Source organism: Canis lupus, chromosome 20 (genome assembly GCF_003254725.2).
Source record: "Canis lupus dingo isolate Sandy chromosome 20, ASM325472v2, whole genome shotgun sequence".
Taxonomy (NCBI): Eukaryota; Metazoa; Chordata; class Mammalia; order Carnivora; family Canidae; genus Canis; species Canis lupus.
The window spans coordinates 28,238,982-28,252,417 of NC_064262.1; positions in this window are offsets into that span (position 1 = coordinate 28,238,982).

Sequence of the window (13,436 nt, forward strand, 5' to 3'; positions counted from 1 at the left end):
GAGCCTGCTTCTCCCTCTGCCTGTGTCTCTGCCTCTCTCTCTCTCTCTCTCTCTCTATCTCTCAGGAATAAATAAATAAAATCTTTTTTTAAAAAAAAAAGAACAGACACTCATGAGAATAGCAACCTTGCTGTTTTTCATTGTATTATATACCCACAGCAACTAGAACATCCCTGGCACCCTGGTACAAGCTCAATATCTATCTACCAGAAGCTGAATAAATTCAGGATATAAAACACCTGCCAATTAAAAGATAAATCAACTAATAGAACCTGGTCTAAGGCAATGGCAGGCATTTCAGATGAAGACATTCATAACACCAATACACATAGAAGATAATCAACTTCAGTTGAAAGTAAGCAGATGTCTTTGTTACAATTACTATTCACTCTCCTCCTACCCTGTCCACAGCTGGGAACTAGTTCTTACCATACCTCCCCATTTGAAGATTAAGCTAAATTTGAAAACATCATCCTCAAATGTAGGTGTCCATGAGAGTCTGACTCAGAAGGCCTGTGATTGTATTTTTTACTAAGTACCATAGATGGCTCTGATACTGGCAATTCAAGGGTTTCTCTTTGAGAAGTGTAGTGGTGACGAATACAGTGTTCTTAGCCTTGGCTGAACATAAGCATTAACTGGGTCAGGGCCAGGGAAAAGGGGCCTGGGAGGGTATTAACAATAAGACATTTGACCGTCATTGCTTCTCCTTATGTACAGTAATTGAAGATTTTTTCCTGAGCTTTTTAAGAATTTTTTTATGTGATTCTTTGATGCCCAGTGAAACCTGAGGTCTAACGTATGTAAGAAAATAAGCCTAGTTAACAACACTTTATCTCCATATGTATAAATTACTTATCTGAAGATTAAATTTACTGAGCTTGAAAATTATAAAACTTTGTGTCTTAAAAATCTATTTCAGGGACTCTTGGCTGACTCAGTTGGTAGAGCATGTAACTCTTGATCTCAGCGTCATGAGTTCAAGCTACATGTTGGGCATAGAGCCTACTTCACACATATATAATCTGATCTTTTCCATGGTCTCTTTTGAAAGATGTCTACACATTTAATATGCAGATATGTATGTCTTTAGCTTCGTACAGACAGTTGACTGGTTATATAAGTGTGGACTGCTAGCTGTCCCCAGCCAGCTGTGTGAGCTTGAATGGATTCCCTAACCCCACATTCCTCAGCTTTCCCACAGGGTTGTTGTGAGGATTATGTGACTCTATACATGTGTAGTCCTTAGAACAACCTAGAAGTTCATGAGTCCTCTTTTAGTATGTTCTTATGTTATTAACCATTAGGATAGCTGCAGCTCCAGAAATGTACATCCTTATAGGAGAGGAAAAAGCCAATACTGAAAGAGAAAAACCAACTGATGATTTTAAAAATTGCACCAATCCATATCAACATCCTGTACTAGTTAGCCATTGCTAGCTTGATAATAACTGCAGTTTAGCCTTTGCATAAATTACCTGATGTGTTGCACTTGTTCTCAGCAACTCTGCAAAATAATAAAACTCCTCAAGACTTCCAATAAGATGAGCATCAGGTTATTTCATATTATTCTGGAACCGGTAAAGAAAATTTCAAGTGGCAGCCAGCACCATCTTTCAAATGACTTTTCAGAAATGGAGGAAATTATACCATTTTCACTTCAAATCATTCACCAGGGAAGTGAAGCAGATTCTCACAGGGAACCAGGTCACCAAGAGAAAAATTCTAAAGGCCATTTATATGGCATTGCTGTGATGATCCTGGAGACAATTGACCAAATTGTCCCATATTCCCCCCAAAGCAGTCAGGTTTTTTGATAATTCAATTTATGAAGTAGAATAGTAATATGGCTTATTCTAAATATTATTGCTTGGCTTCACATAGGTTTTGTACTTTATAAAAATGATATCATATTGGATATATTTCTGCAAATAGATGGTTTTTGCCCAAAATTATGTTTTTGAGATTCATCCTTGTTAATTCATAGATCTGTGCTTTATTTCATTCATGTCTATTTTGCCTTGGTGTGAATTGGCTGAAACTTATTGGATATTTTGTTCTTAGTGGACATTTGGGGTTTAATTCTTTGTTATTACAAGTAATAGTGGCATAATCTTTCTTTTATATACACATGTATTAAAACTGTAAAGAAAGTAAGAGAATGATAAACAGAAGATTCAGGATAGTGGTTCCTCTCAGAGGTGAGGAAAGGAAATGAGCATCAGAGAGAGTGTTGCAGGATCATCAAAGGTATGATAATATTCTACTTAAGGTAGGCATGTAAATAGTATGTATGTGTATATACATGCATGCATACATACATGCATCAATATATAGAGATCCATACATTTTATTATATATATGAATTTATAAATATATACACAGGCTTAAAAGTTTTTTTAATTTGAGATAATTTTGAAATAATTCACACAGTGTTTTAAGAAATAATAGAGATAAAAAAAAAGAAATAATAGAGATCCTTTTAAATTTTTTTTCAAGATTTTATTTATTCATGAGAGACATAGAGAGGGAGAAGCAGACTCCCTGTGGGGAGCCTGATGCAAAACTCCATCTCAGGACCCCTGAGCCAAAGGCAGATGCTCATCTACTGAGCCACCCAGGTGCCCAACAGAGACCCTTATATCCTTCCCCAAGCTTCCCTGAGTGGTAACAACTTATGTAACTGTAGTATAATATCACACTATGTAATTGGCATTGGTACAATCTATAAACCTGATTCATATTTCACCAGTTTTGTGTACAGTCATTTATGTGTGTTTTCTATTTAGTTTTATGCAATTCTATCACAGTGAGATTCATGGAACTATGACCACAGTTAAGACACAGAACTGTTCCATCATAAAGGTCCCTCATGTGATACTTTTATAGCCATAACCACTTCCTTTCCTTCCCCTTTTCTGAACCCATGGAAACCACTAATATGTTCTCTATCTCTACAATTTTGTCATTTCAGGAATGAAATAAATATGAATAAAACAGTATGTAACCTTTTGAGATTGGCTTTTTAGACTCAGCAAGTTTAAAGATGCATCCAAGTTGTGTGTATCAATAGTAATTCCTTTTTATTGCTGAGTAGTAGTCCATACACATACTGTTAAATTGTGCCATTATAAAAAAAGAAAACATAATGGTTTCATTAGATGGTAGATTTAAAAGAGGTTGTGATAAAAAATGAAAGATTTTCAACACACCCTTGCTTTTTAAATGAAACATTTTGAAGCAAGAAAAGAAATGTATAATTGGCTATTTGGGAATACGTAGACTAGGAGAAACTATATGTGACCTCAGGAACCCAACTTTGAGATTTTGATTTCTGTTAATACATGATGTAGTCAGTTTTCCATTACTGGAATCAAAGGAAAACATAGATTCCCAAAGGATGCTAATTGTTGATTTGTCTGAGTTCACTGCATGGGACATAACCAAGGAGGGTAGGCTGGTAAAATATGTGGGCTAGTAATTCTAACACAATTTGCACATCTTGATGTTTAAACCAAAAAGAAAGCAAGTTCTACTAGGCTTCTATCCTCCCATCATTTTTAGTCATTCTTTCATGTAAGAATTTACCCATTCATTCATTTAACAAACGTGTTTAAGTGCCAACTGTATACCAGCACTAGGATCTAGTTCCTGCTACAAAAAAATCAAACAGCCTAAAAAAAGAAGAAAGACCAAAAGAATTGGAATTCCCTCTCATCTAGTCATATACTCTTTTACCAACCCTGATATTTCACTCTAGTTCATAGAGAAAATAGAGGCAGAAAGAAAGGAAGCAATTTATATAAGGTCACATAGATGGAAATCATGGACCATTGAAAATATCAGTGTGAGGCACCTGAGTGGCATAATTGGTTAAGCACCTGACTCTTGATTTCAGCTTAGGTCACAATCTCAGGATTGTGGGATCGAGCACTGCAAGGTTTTTGCACTTGGGCATGGAGCCTCTTGATATTCTCTCTCTCACTCTCACTCTAACTCCACCTAAATAAACAAACAAATAAATAATAAAATAAACTATCGATGCAATGTACTCACCATACAGGAGTAATTCTGGAGATGGGGTCTTCAGGCCCAGGCATCATACCTTTAGGCACTTTTTTCTTTTTTATCAACTTCAGAAAGTTTACTGATGAGTCTGACATTTTTTTCTTAAATATATTGTTATAGCTTGTGTTAATTATTATGATTAAAATTGCACTGAACTATTCATTGTTAACTATGAATAAATTTTTAAAACTATTATTTTGTAGGCACTTCTGAAAACTGAATTCCTGAGAAAGACTGAGCCTTCCATATTTAGCTTCCCAGAAGATTCTCATGAACATAAGTCTGGGCACCATTCTAGAGAATTTCTATTAACTATTCCATTATTGGAAATTAATTTCCTTCCACAGTGTGTAGGGAAATTAGCTCAGGTTATTCTTTTATCCGAAGGAAGAAATGAGCAAGCCAGTGTGAACCCCCACAGGCCTTCCTTTCCTCCCTTTTCTTCTGTTTTCTTTCTCTATTCTCTCTCAAGAATACAAGGAAAATGGCTTCCTTTATTCCTTTGTTTTGGCATTGCATCAGTACAGCCCATTTCTCGCTCCCTGAGCATCCTGAGAAAAAACAGAGGGCAGCAGACCAATGATAAAAAGAAGAAACCTTAACCAGGTTGCTTAGGGAAAGGGTCTTCTGAGCAAGGCATGAAATCTCTGCCAACTGCTTCCTTCTCAGATTCCTTTAAAACCCTTTATCCAGAGTTCCAGCTGTTGCCCTGCCTGGAACATCCTGGTTGGTCAAGAACACTCTAAGTCTAGCCAGACTGCCCACAGAAGAGGTTTTTGGTTTTGGTTTTGTTTTATTTTGTTTCATCACCTCTGAGCTTCATGGGTGGCACAGCTCCAACTGTAAAGGTGTCCACATCAAGCCCATGCAGGCAGATAAATGGACCCAGTTGCCTGCTTCATAATTCAGTTGTAGGAGACAAGCCACAGAACAAGGAGGCTTACCTTACTTGAACTTACTTGGTCAGAATTCTCTCTCTTCAAGTCATACACTCTTTTATCAACACCACTATTTCTGTCTGGTTTCTAGATGAAAAAGTTAAGTCATAAAAAGGGTACAAAATTTATCCAGGGTCATTACAGATAGAAGTGATAGATCATTTAAAATACCAACCAGGGCAGCCCAGATGGCTCAGCGGTTTAGTGCCGCCTTCAGCAGAGGGCGTGATCCTGGAGACCCAGGATCGAGTGCCACGTCAGGTCCCCTGCATGGGGCCTGCTTCTCCCTCTGCCTGTGTCTCTGCCTCTCTGTCTCTCTCTTTCAATCTCTGTCTCAAATAAATAAATAAATAAATAAATAAATAAATAAATAAATAATAAATCTTTAAAGAAATAAATAAAATACCAACCAGTGGGATGCCTGGGTGCCTCAGTCAGTTAAGCATCTGCCTTCAGCTCAGGTTATGATCCCAAGATCCTGGGATCAAGACCTGGGACTGGCTCCCTGTTCAATGGAGAGCTTGCTTCTCCCTCTCCTGCCCCTTCTCCTCATGCTCTCTATCACTCTCCCCTCACTCACTCTTGCTCTCTATCTCAAGTAAATAAATAAAATCTTAAAAAAAAAAACCCACACACAGTGAATTAACACAGGTATGTATGTATGTATGTATTTAATTTAGCTTCATGCCTAGCATAGAGTCCAATACAGGGCTTGACCCCGAGATCAAGACTTAAACTGAAATCAAATCAAGAGTGAGATGCTTAACCAACGGAGCCTCCCACCCCCCCCCCACCCCCCCCAGTCTGAACAGCCATCACTTAGGCCACTGCCTTTCAATTCTGGTAGGGTTTGGGGGTGGAACTTAAAATCCAAACAATCAAAAACAGGTTGGGGTTCTCAACCTAAGGAGGGGTTCTCAGGATCCAGTACTAGGGATAGGATTCTGATCAGCTGATGTGAAACAGGGTCTGGGGCTCTGTGTTGTTGTCGTTTTAAGATTTTTTTATTTATTAATTTATTTTGTAGAGAGAGGGTTCCAGTAGAGGTCTAACTCTGACATTGCTTTGCTTGTTTGTGGTCAGAAAGCAACATCTGCCACGTAGGTCCCTAGAATTTCTCAGATGTTTGGCAGACATTTATCTGGGGTTGGTTGGCTTCACTGTGAGTAAACATGTGCTCTGGCTTCTTTTGTGCTGAATAATAGTTTCATAGGATCTAATTTCACAGATAAAATGCAGTATTGATCATTCTATTTTAGGATTTGGTACACAGATATTGGAGCAAGAAGTGGTGAAATGCAACCCCAGGGAGAAATAATTCAGTTTCCCATGGAAATATTCTGCTTCTAAATTTGCTCCTGAAGACAATGTAGGGAAATCAAATGTGTGAGTCAGGCAAGATTGTAACACCATTAGCTCTAAACCATTTAAATGACAAATAAGGTTATAAAGACAGGGTTAAATCTGGGACACTCACTCTTTAAGGGAGACTTTAGATGTGTGCTCTGACTTGCGACTTACAACAAAGCCAGGCAGATGGTAATTAATAGCATTTTCCCAGAAGGTGGAATAAAATGAAAAAGATTTGTAAGTGCTTACCTCTTTACCCATGGAGAAGTGGTAAATAAAAATACCATTTATCCAATATCTCCAAGAGATAAAAATAAGTGTATTTTTGGATAGCAAAAAATGTCAAAATTTTACTTTAATCATTCTTTTTGAAAATTATTTAAAATATATTATCCATTTTCCCTACCAAAGCACACAGCACTTTTATGCTTATTTGGGACTTAAATGATGACAATTAGTTACAGGACCGTGTATAACAAAATAATACTCTCCAGCATTACTGATTTGTTCTTTCGCCTAAACTGAAACTAAATGGCCCCTGTCTGCTGTTCTTTGAGTTCACCTATCTTTGCTCTTTCTCACAGTCACTTCCCCTATGTCTATGTCTATTTCTGGTGGTCTTGGCTTCTATTCTTCTTGCTTCTTCCCTCTCTTGAAGTCTGGGAATACAGGTGACTAAGCTTGTTAGAACTATTTTCAACATAAGAATAAACAGGTTCTGAACAAAATAGTGGAGAGTTCCCCTATGACTAAGGGAAAAAAATTACATTGTCTTGATGACTTGTATTTTCACTCTCGAGAGTTCTTAGGCTCCAGGATAATGCAATCAAATCAATGTTAGATTAGTGTGGTTTTACTGTATTTTGTAAGTAAAATTAATCTCATCATCTACCCTGAAAATAATAAAATATCTAGGTCAAATTAGTTATGCTTCTGAGTTTTACATTTGGCACCAAATTTTAACCACAGAATACTCCTGACTTGGTGAGGCAGATATTCCACATTTTCAAATAATGAAATGATTATTCAAATGGTTTACTGATTTTCCAAGAGCAAGCAAGGAGTTAGACTCAAACTTGGCTGTATAGATCACAGAAACTGAGGCCTCATTCTAGACAAATTATATCAGAACCTCTAAACAGTGCAGCCTAAGCATCAGCATTTTTTAGAAAGCTGCACAGTTACCATTTTCAAGAGCATCAACATGTACCAAATAGCAAAGAATTAAATCTAACAAAAGATATACAGGACTATTTACTATTGAAAACTAAAAATGCTATATAAGAAAACTTTGGTAAATATATCATGTACATGAATAGGAAGAAGACAATATTACAAAGTTGTTATTTCTCCAAAACTGATCAATATATTCAATGCAGTCTCAATCAGAAATCCAGGAGGTTGATTTTGGTAGAAATTGACACATTGATGCTAATTAAAATGAAATGCAAAAAGCCATTTGTATTCAAGAGTATCTAGAAGAAGAACAAATCTGTAGGACTTACATTTAGATAAGAAGAACTATTGTGAACCTGTAATAGTTAAGCCAATGTAGTATTGGTGCAAGGATATAAAAATAGAAAGATGGAACAAAAAAGAGTCCAGAAACAGATGCAGACATACATAGTCACCTGGTTTACAACAATAAAAGGCTGTCATGAGTTGAGAAAGGTGAATGAAGCTGGGTCAACTGGACTTTCAAATAGGAAAAAAATGTACCTTGACTCCTACCTCACTATATGCAGATGCTAATCCCAAGTGGATTTCATATCTAAATGAAGAAAACAGAATAGAAAACTTCCAGGAGAAAAAAACAAGAAATATTTATGAACATAGAGCAGGTCAACATTTCATAAATTGACACTAAAAATACTAGCTATAAAGAACAACCTGATAAATCAGGTTATATTCAAGTTACGAATTTATGTCTATCAAAACAGAGTTAACAAAGTTTAAAAGAAATCCCTAGATTAGAGGAAGATATTTACAATATACAAATCCAACAGAGATTCATATCCAGAAGGTATTAACAATTCCTGCAAGTCAAGAAGAAAAAGACAGAAATCAAATAGGAAATTGGGCATAAAACTAGGGCAATAACTTTAAAACAGAGGTTATATAAATGATCAGTAAGTATAGGAAAAAGTACTCAATTTCATTAATTATCAGGGAAATGCACCTTAAAACTGCTAAGAAATATGACTACATACCTACCAAAATGGTGAAAATGACAGACACTCAATACCAAGTATAGAGGAGGATATGGAGCAACTAGAACTCTTACACACTATAGGTGGGCATGCACAACAACATGACTGCTTGGCAGTATCTTCTAAAGCTGAACATACAAATGTCCTGTGACCTAGAAATTCTACTCCCAACAGAAATATGTCCCAACAGAAATTTCCCTATGTATACCAAAAGACACATCCAGAAATGTTCACAATAGCACTATTGAACATAGCTTAAAGCAGAACAGGAACCAATTATCCATCAAGAATGGAATGGATAAATTTTTATATTCACACAATGAATAGTGGGGAAATCTCACACACAAGACACCTGGGTGGCTCAGTAGTTAAGCATACATTGCCTTTGGCTCAGGGCGTGATCCCAGGATCTTGGGATGGAGTCCCTGCATCAGGCTCCCCTCCCCGCAAGGAGCCTGCTTCTCTCTCTGCCTATGTCTCTGCCTCTCTCTCTCTCTGTCTCTTGTGAATAAATAAATAAAATCTTGAAAAAAAAAATCTCACACACAATGTTGAGTAAAAGAAGTCAGATGCCAAAGACTATATTCTGATTGTTCCAATTATAGAAATGTCAAAAATAGCCTAAAGTCATCTATTGTGTTTTTGTTTGTTCGTTTTGTTTTTTGCATATAAAGGATTTATTTTATCTATTTATTTTTAAAGATTTTATTTATTTATTCATGAGACACACACAGAGAGAGAGAGAGAGAGAGAGAAAGAGAGAGAGGCAGAGGGAAAAGCAGACTCCATGCAGGGAGCCTGACGTGGGACTCGATTCCAGGACTCCAGGATCACCACCCGGGCCAAAGGCAGGCGCTAAACCGCTGAGCCACCCAGGGATCCTCTAAAGGATTTATTTTAAATGTTTCATCTATAATGTTAGAAGTCTGGAAAGTGTTTACCCTGGGTCAGGGTAATGAATGCAATGGGATATAGAGGGGTTTTCTGAGATGCTAATAATGTTCTGTTTCTTGATCAAATTAAGTGTGTACATCAGGCTGTACACTAATGATGAGGACAAGTCTTTTTGCATGAAATATTCAGTAAAAATTAGAACAAATAGAAATCCCTTGGGCACCCCCGGTGGCGCAGCGGTTTAGCGCCGCCTGCAGCCCGGGGTCTGATCCTGGAGACCCAGGATTGAGTCCCGCGTCGGGCTCCCTCCATGGAGCCCGCTTCTCCCTCTGCCCGCTTCTCCCTCTGCCTGTGTCTCTGCCTCTCAGTCTCTCTCTCTCTCTCTCTGAATAAATAAATTAAAAAAAAAACAAAAGAAAAGAAATCCTTCTGGGTGATCCTACTATGCAGCTGGAGTAGAAATCCACCTGTCTAGAGATCATATCAGGTTTCTTCCATCCCTCTCTTTCTTCCCTTCCCAGACCCACCTACCTAAGCCTTCCTCTCCCTAATTCTAGCTCCAGAGTGTCAAGGACTGTCTGGTACAAAAGATACAGATGGGAAGAAGCCATCATCTTGCCTTCAAGAAGCTAAATGTTTTCTCATCTATTAGCTTCAGCCTGCCAACTGACAATAAGATTAACCTGTCACACTGCAGTTGCTACAAGGTAAAGTTGTTACTAATTACAGCTGCCACAGATATCCTCATGACCTTCTTGAATCATTATAATACTAGTACACAAGACATGACCATACCATGGGCAGACTCAACTGCAACAGGTATTAATTACACAGGATTTTATTGGGCATCATTTGACTCAAGTATAACAGAGTATGTGTAATAATGAACTGAGTTACTGGCACCCACATGATGTTTCCAGTGTATCTGGCATAAGGATCATTCCACACCCAGTGGGATGATCCTATTCCCCATCAACACTACTTGCTTTCCTGATCATAGATAGTGATATTACTCATTTTATTGTTCTGTTTTTCACAAGCAGTGTGTGAAAATTAGACTCTCAACCCTACTATTGATTATTTCTTCTACCTCTCTTGACATACACTTTGAAATAAACAAAAATAAGCATGTTTCTGCAGAATCTTGACTTCACATTTTCAGAGCACTTCTCCATGCTCAATCTCTGTCCTCAGGTGCTTCCAATAACCAAGGCACCAAATGACATAGAAAGTCAAAGCCAATCATCTTTATCTTGCACAGCACACGCTGTCTTTTCAGAACATGGTCATTGATTATCTGACCATGGTCATTATGCCAAGGTTTGCTTTTGCAAACAAACAAAAGATGACATACCCTTGGCCTGAATCCTGCCTTTAGTTTACATTCTCTCTGACTGCTATAACCAGAAAATCTAAATAGTCAGGTGGAAAAGGGCCCTGAGAAATTACCAGCTACTTCACTCTTAGGCACAAATTCCTTTCTGCCTATACCTTCCCTCTAACCTAGATAAACCATCTTGATAATAACACTTACAATGTTTCCAAGAAAGGGGTATTCATTAGTTCACTGGTTGCTACTTACCCACATTCAGGTTCCAGACTATATGTTACTTTCCAGAGCAGCCTTCTCTTGCCCTTCCAGAAGAGTTTAGGTCCCCATATTATTAACTTTCACATAATCATATAATTTTCTTTATAGCACTTAGTCCAGTTTCAACTAATTCATTTTTGTACTTATTTGTCTTATTCACCAATATATCTTCAGCAGTTTGCACAATACCTGGCTCATAGTTATATGCTCAGTAAATATTATTAAATCAATGAGTGAATGAATGAATGAATGAATGAATGAATGAATAAGAGCTTCCTATGGTGTTTTTTTGGAGTTGGAAGGGTTTTTTTCTTTTCTTCCCTAAGATTATTTTCTCTTGCTCTAGATAAAGCACATCATCTCTTGTTCTGTCCTCAGTAGAGATGAATGGCAAACAGGTGGCCAACAGCTCCCATGTCAGAACCCTTCACATAATCATAAATCATGACAAAGATACTTATTCTAAAGTTTTTATGTCTTAGCGATTTTCTCTGAAGGAGAGCTAGGTCATGATATCCAACTCAAAAAAAAAAAAAGGAATAAGGAATAAAGTCATCTAGATACTCTTGATTGACATTAGTACTTGGGACCTTGATGTATCTGAGATTTTTCTTGAGATCTTGACTTAATCCTTCTGACTTTCTAATTTTGGGTGTCTTCACAAATTATGAAACTGAATGGGAACAAACTAAGGGTATCCTGCATATATGTATCTTTTACCTTTATTCATTCATCCATTTGTCAAATATTTTTAAGAAAATAGAATGTGTTTAGTCCTGTGCTAAGCACTAGAGATCTAGTAGGGATGGAGAGAAACAGGGTCCTGTCTTCAAGATCCAGTCAAGACTGGGGAGAAGGGGTAGTTAGGGAAGTCTTTCTGGTATAGGAGTTGCCTAGATCAGTGATTTAGCACCTATCCTAGTCGACTACAGGGCTTATTAAACACAGATTACTGGACCACACCCCCATTTTCTGATTGTCTAGGGGATCCTGAGGTTCTGTTTTTTTTTTTTTTTGTTTTTGTTTTTTTTTTTTTTTTTTTTACAATTTCCCAGATGATGCTAATGCTACTGATCTGGGGACCACACTTTTAGGGCCACTGACTTGGATGAAATGGAATATTAAATTAGAACATAGAAAAAAATAAATTAGAACATAGTTAGATTTAATAAGTATTTGCTGGATGGATAAATGAATGGATGCATCAATCAGCCAATCAGTTGAAATCCATCACTACATCAATAGCATAAAACCCCAGTAAAAGGAGGCCACAGAGATGGATTTTAAAGTAGCTTATTTACTACAAAGTAATGAAAGACTCTACCCCTTCTCTCCCTGTGGTCCCTAACATGACTCATCACTAGCAAATGGTATGGCTGGAATTAATCAGGCTGCTTTTCCTATTTATGTCTTGTTCTATCTGGAGTTGCAATGGGCATTGCCTCCTCCGGAGTGTAATTTGGGCTGACTCATTTCCCAAGTTGCTGATAGAAAGGTCAGCATGCCTCCAGTTTACAGCTGATGGCATATAAGGAGCTATCAATCATAAGTTGCACATCAGAGAGATTAGCCACCTTCATATGTGTTCCTTCTTGGTCACCTTGCCAAGAATCCAGCAGATCATTTGAACTAAAGGTTAAAAACTCACATTGGCATATGTCTGTGAATGGAATACGCAGCTAGCAGCATAGAAATTATACTAGTGTGGGGGCACCTGGGTGATGCAGTCAGTTAAGCATCTGACTCTTGATTTCAGCTTGGGTAATCATGCTGGGGTTGTAAGATGGAGTCCTGAGTGGGGCTCGTGTTGAGTACAGAGTCTGCTTGGATTTCTCTCTCCCCCTCTGTCTCCCTCTACCCCTTCTGCCTGTTCTCTCTCTCTTTAAAAATACATAAATAAATCTTTTTAAAAAGGAAATCACATTAGTCTCATAGAAAATATTTAAGTGCCTGAGCTTTGTTCTCATTCAGACAGAGGTGTAAGTCCTGATTCTGCCTCCTAAAAATTAGATGATCAACATCCCTAATCTTCAATTACTTCAACTCTAAAACAGGCATAATGGTAATAATGAACTCATGAGACTGCTGCACATGATGTGCATAACATGTTTAGCACAATACTAACCTCATATTAACCATTCAACATATTTTAGTTAGCACTGTTGCTCTTTAGTTTCTCAAACTGTTTTCCTCTATTAATGCTTTTGTACATTATCTTTTGTAAATAATAAACTTAGATTTGGCATATACCCTTCTTTTTTTAAAAGATTTTATTTATTTATTCATGAGAGACACAGAGATAGAGGCACAGACACAGGCAGAGGGAGAAGCAGGTTCCATGCAGAGAGCCCGATGTGGGACCCGATCCTGGATCTTGGAACTCCC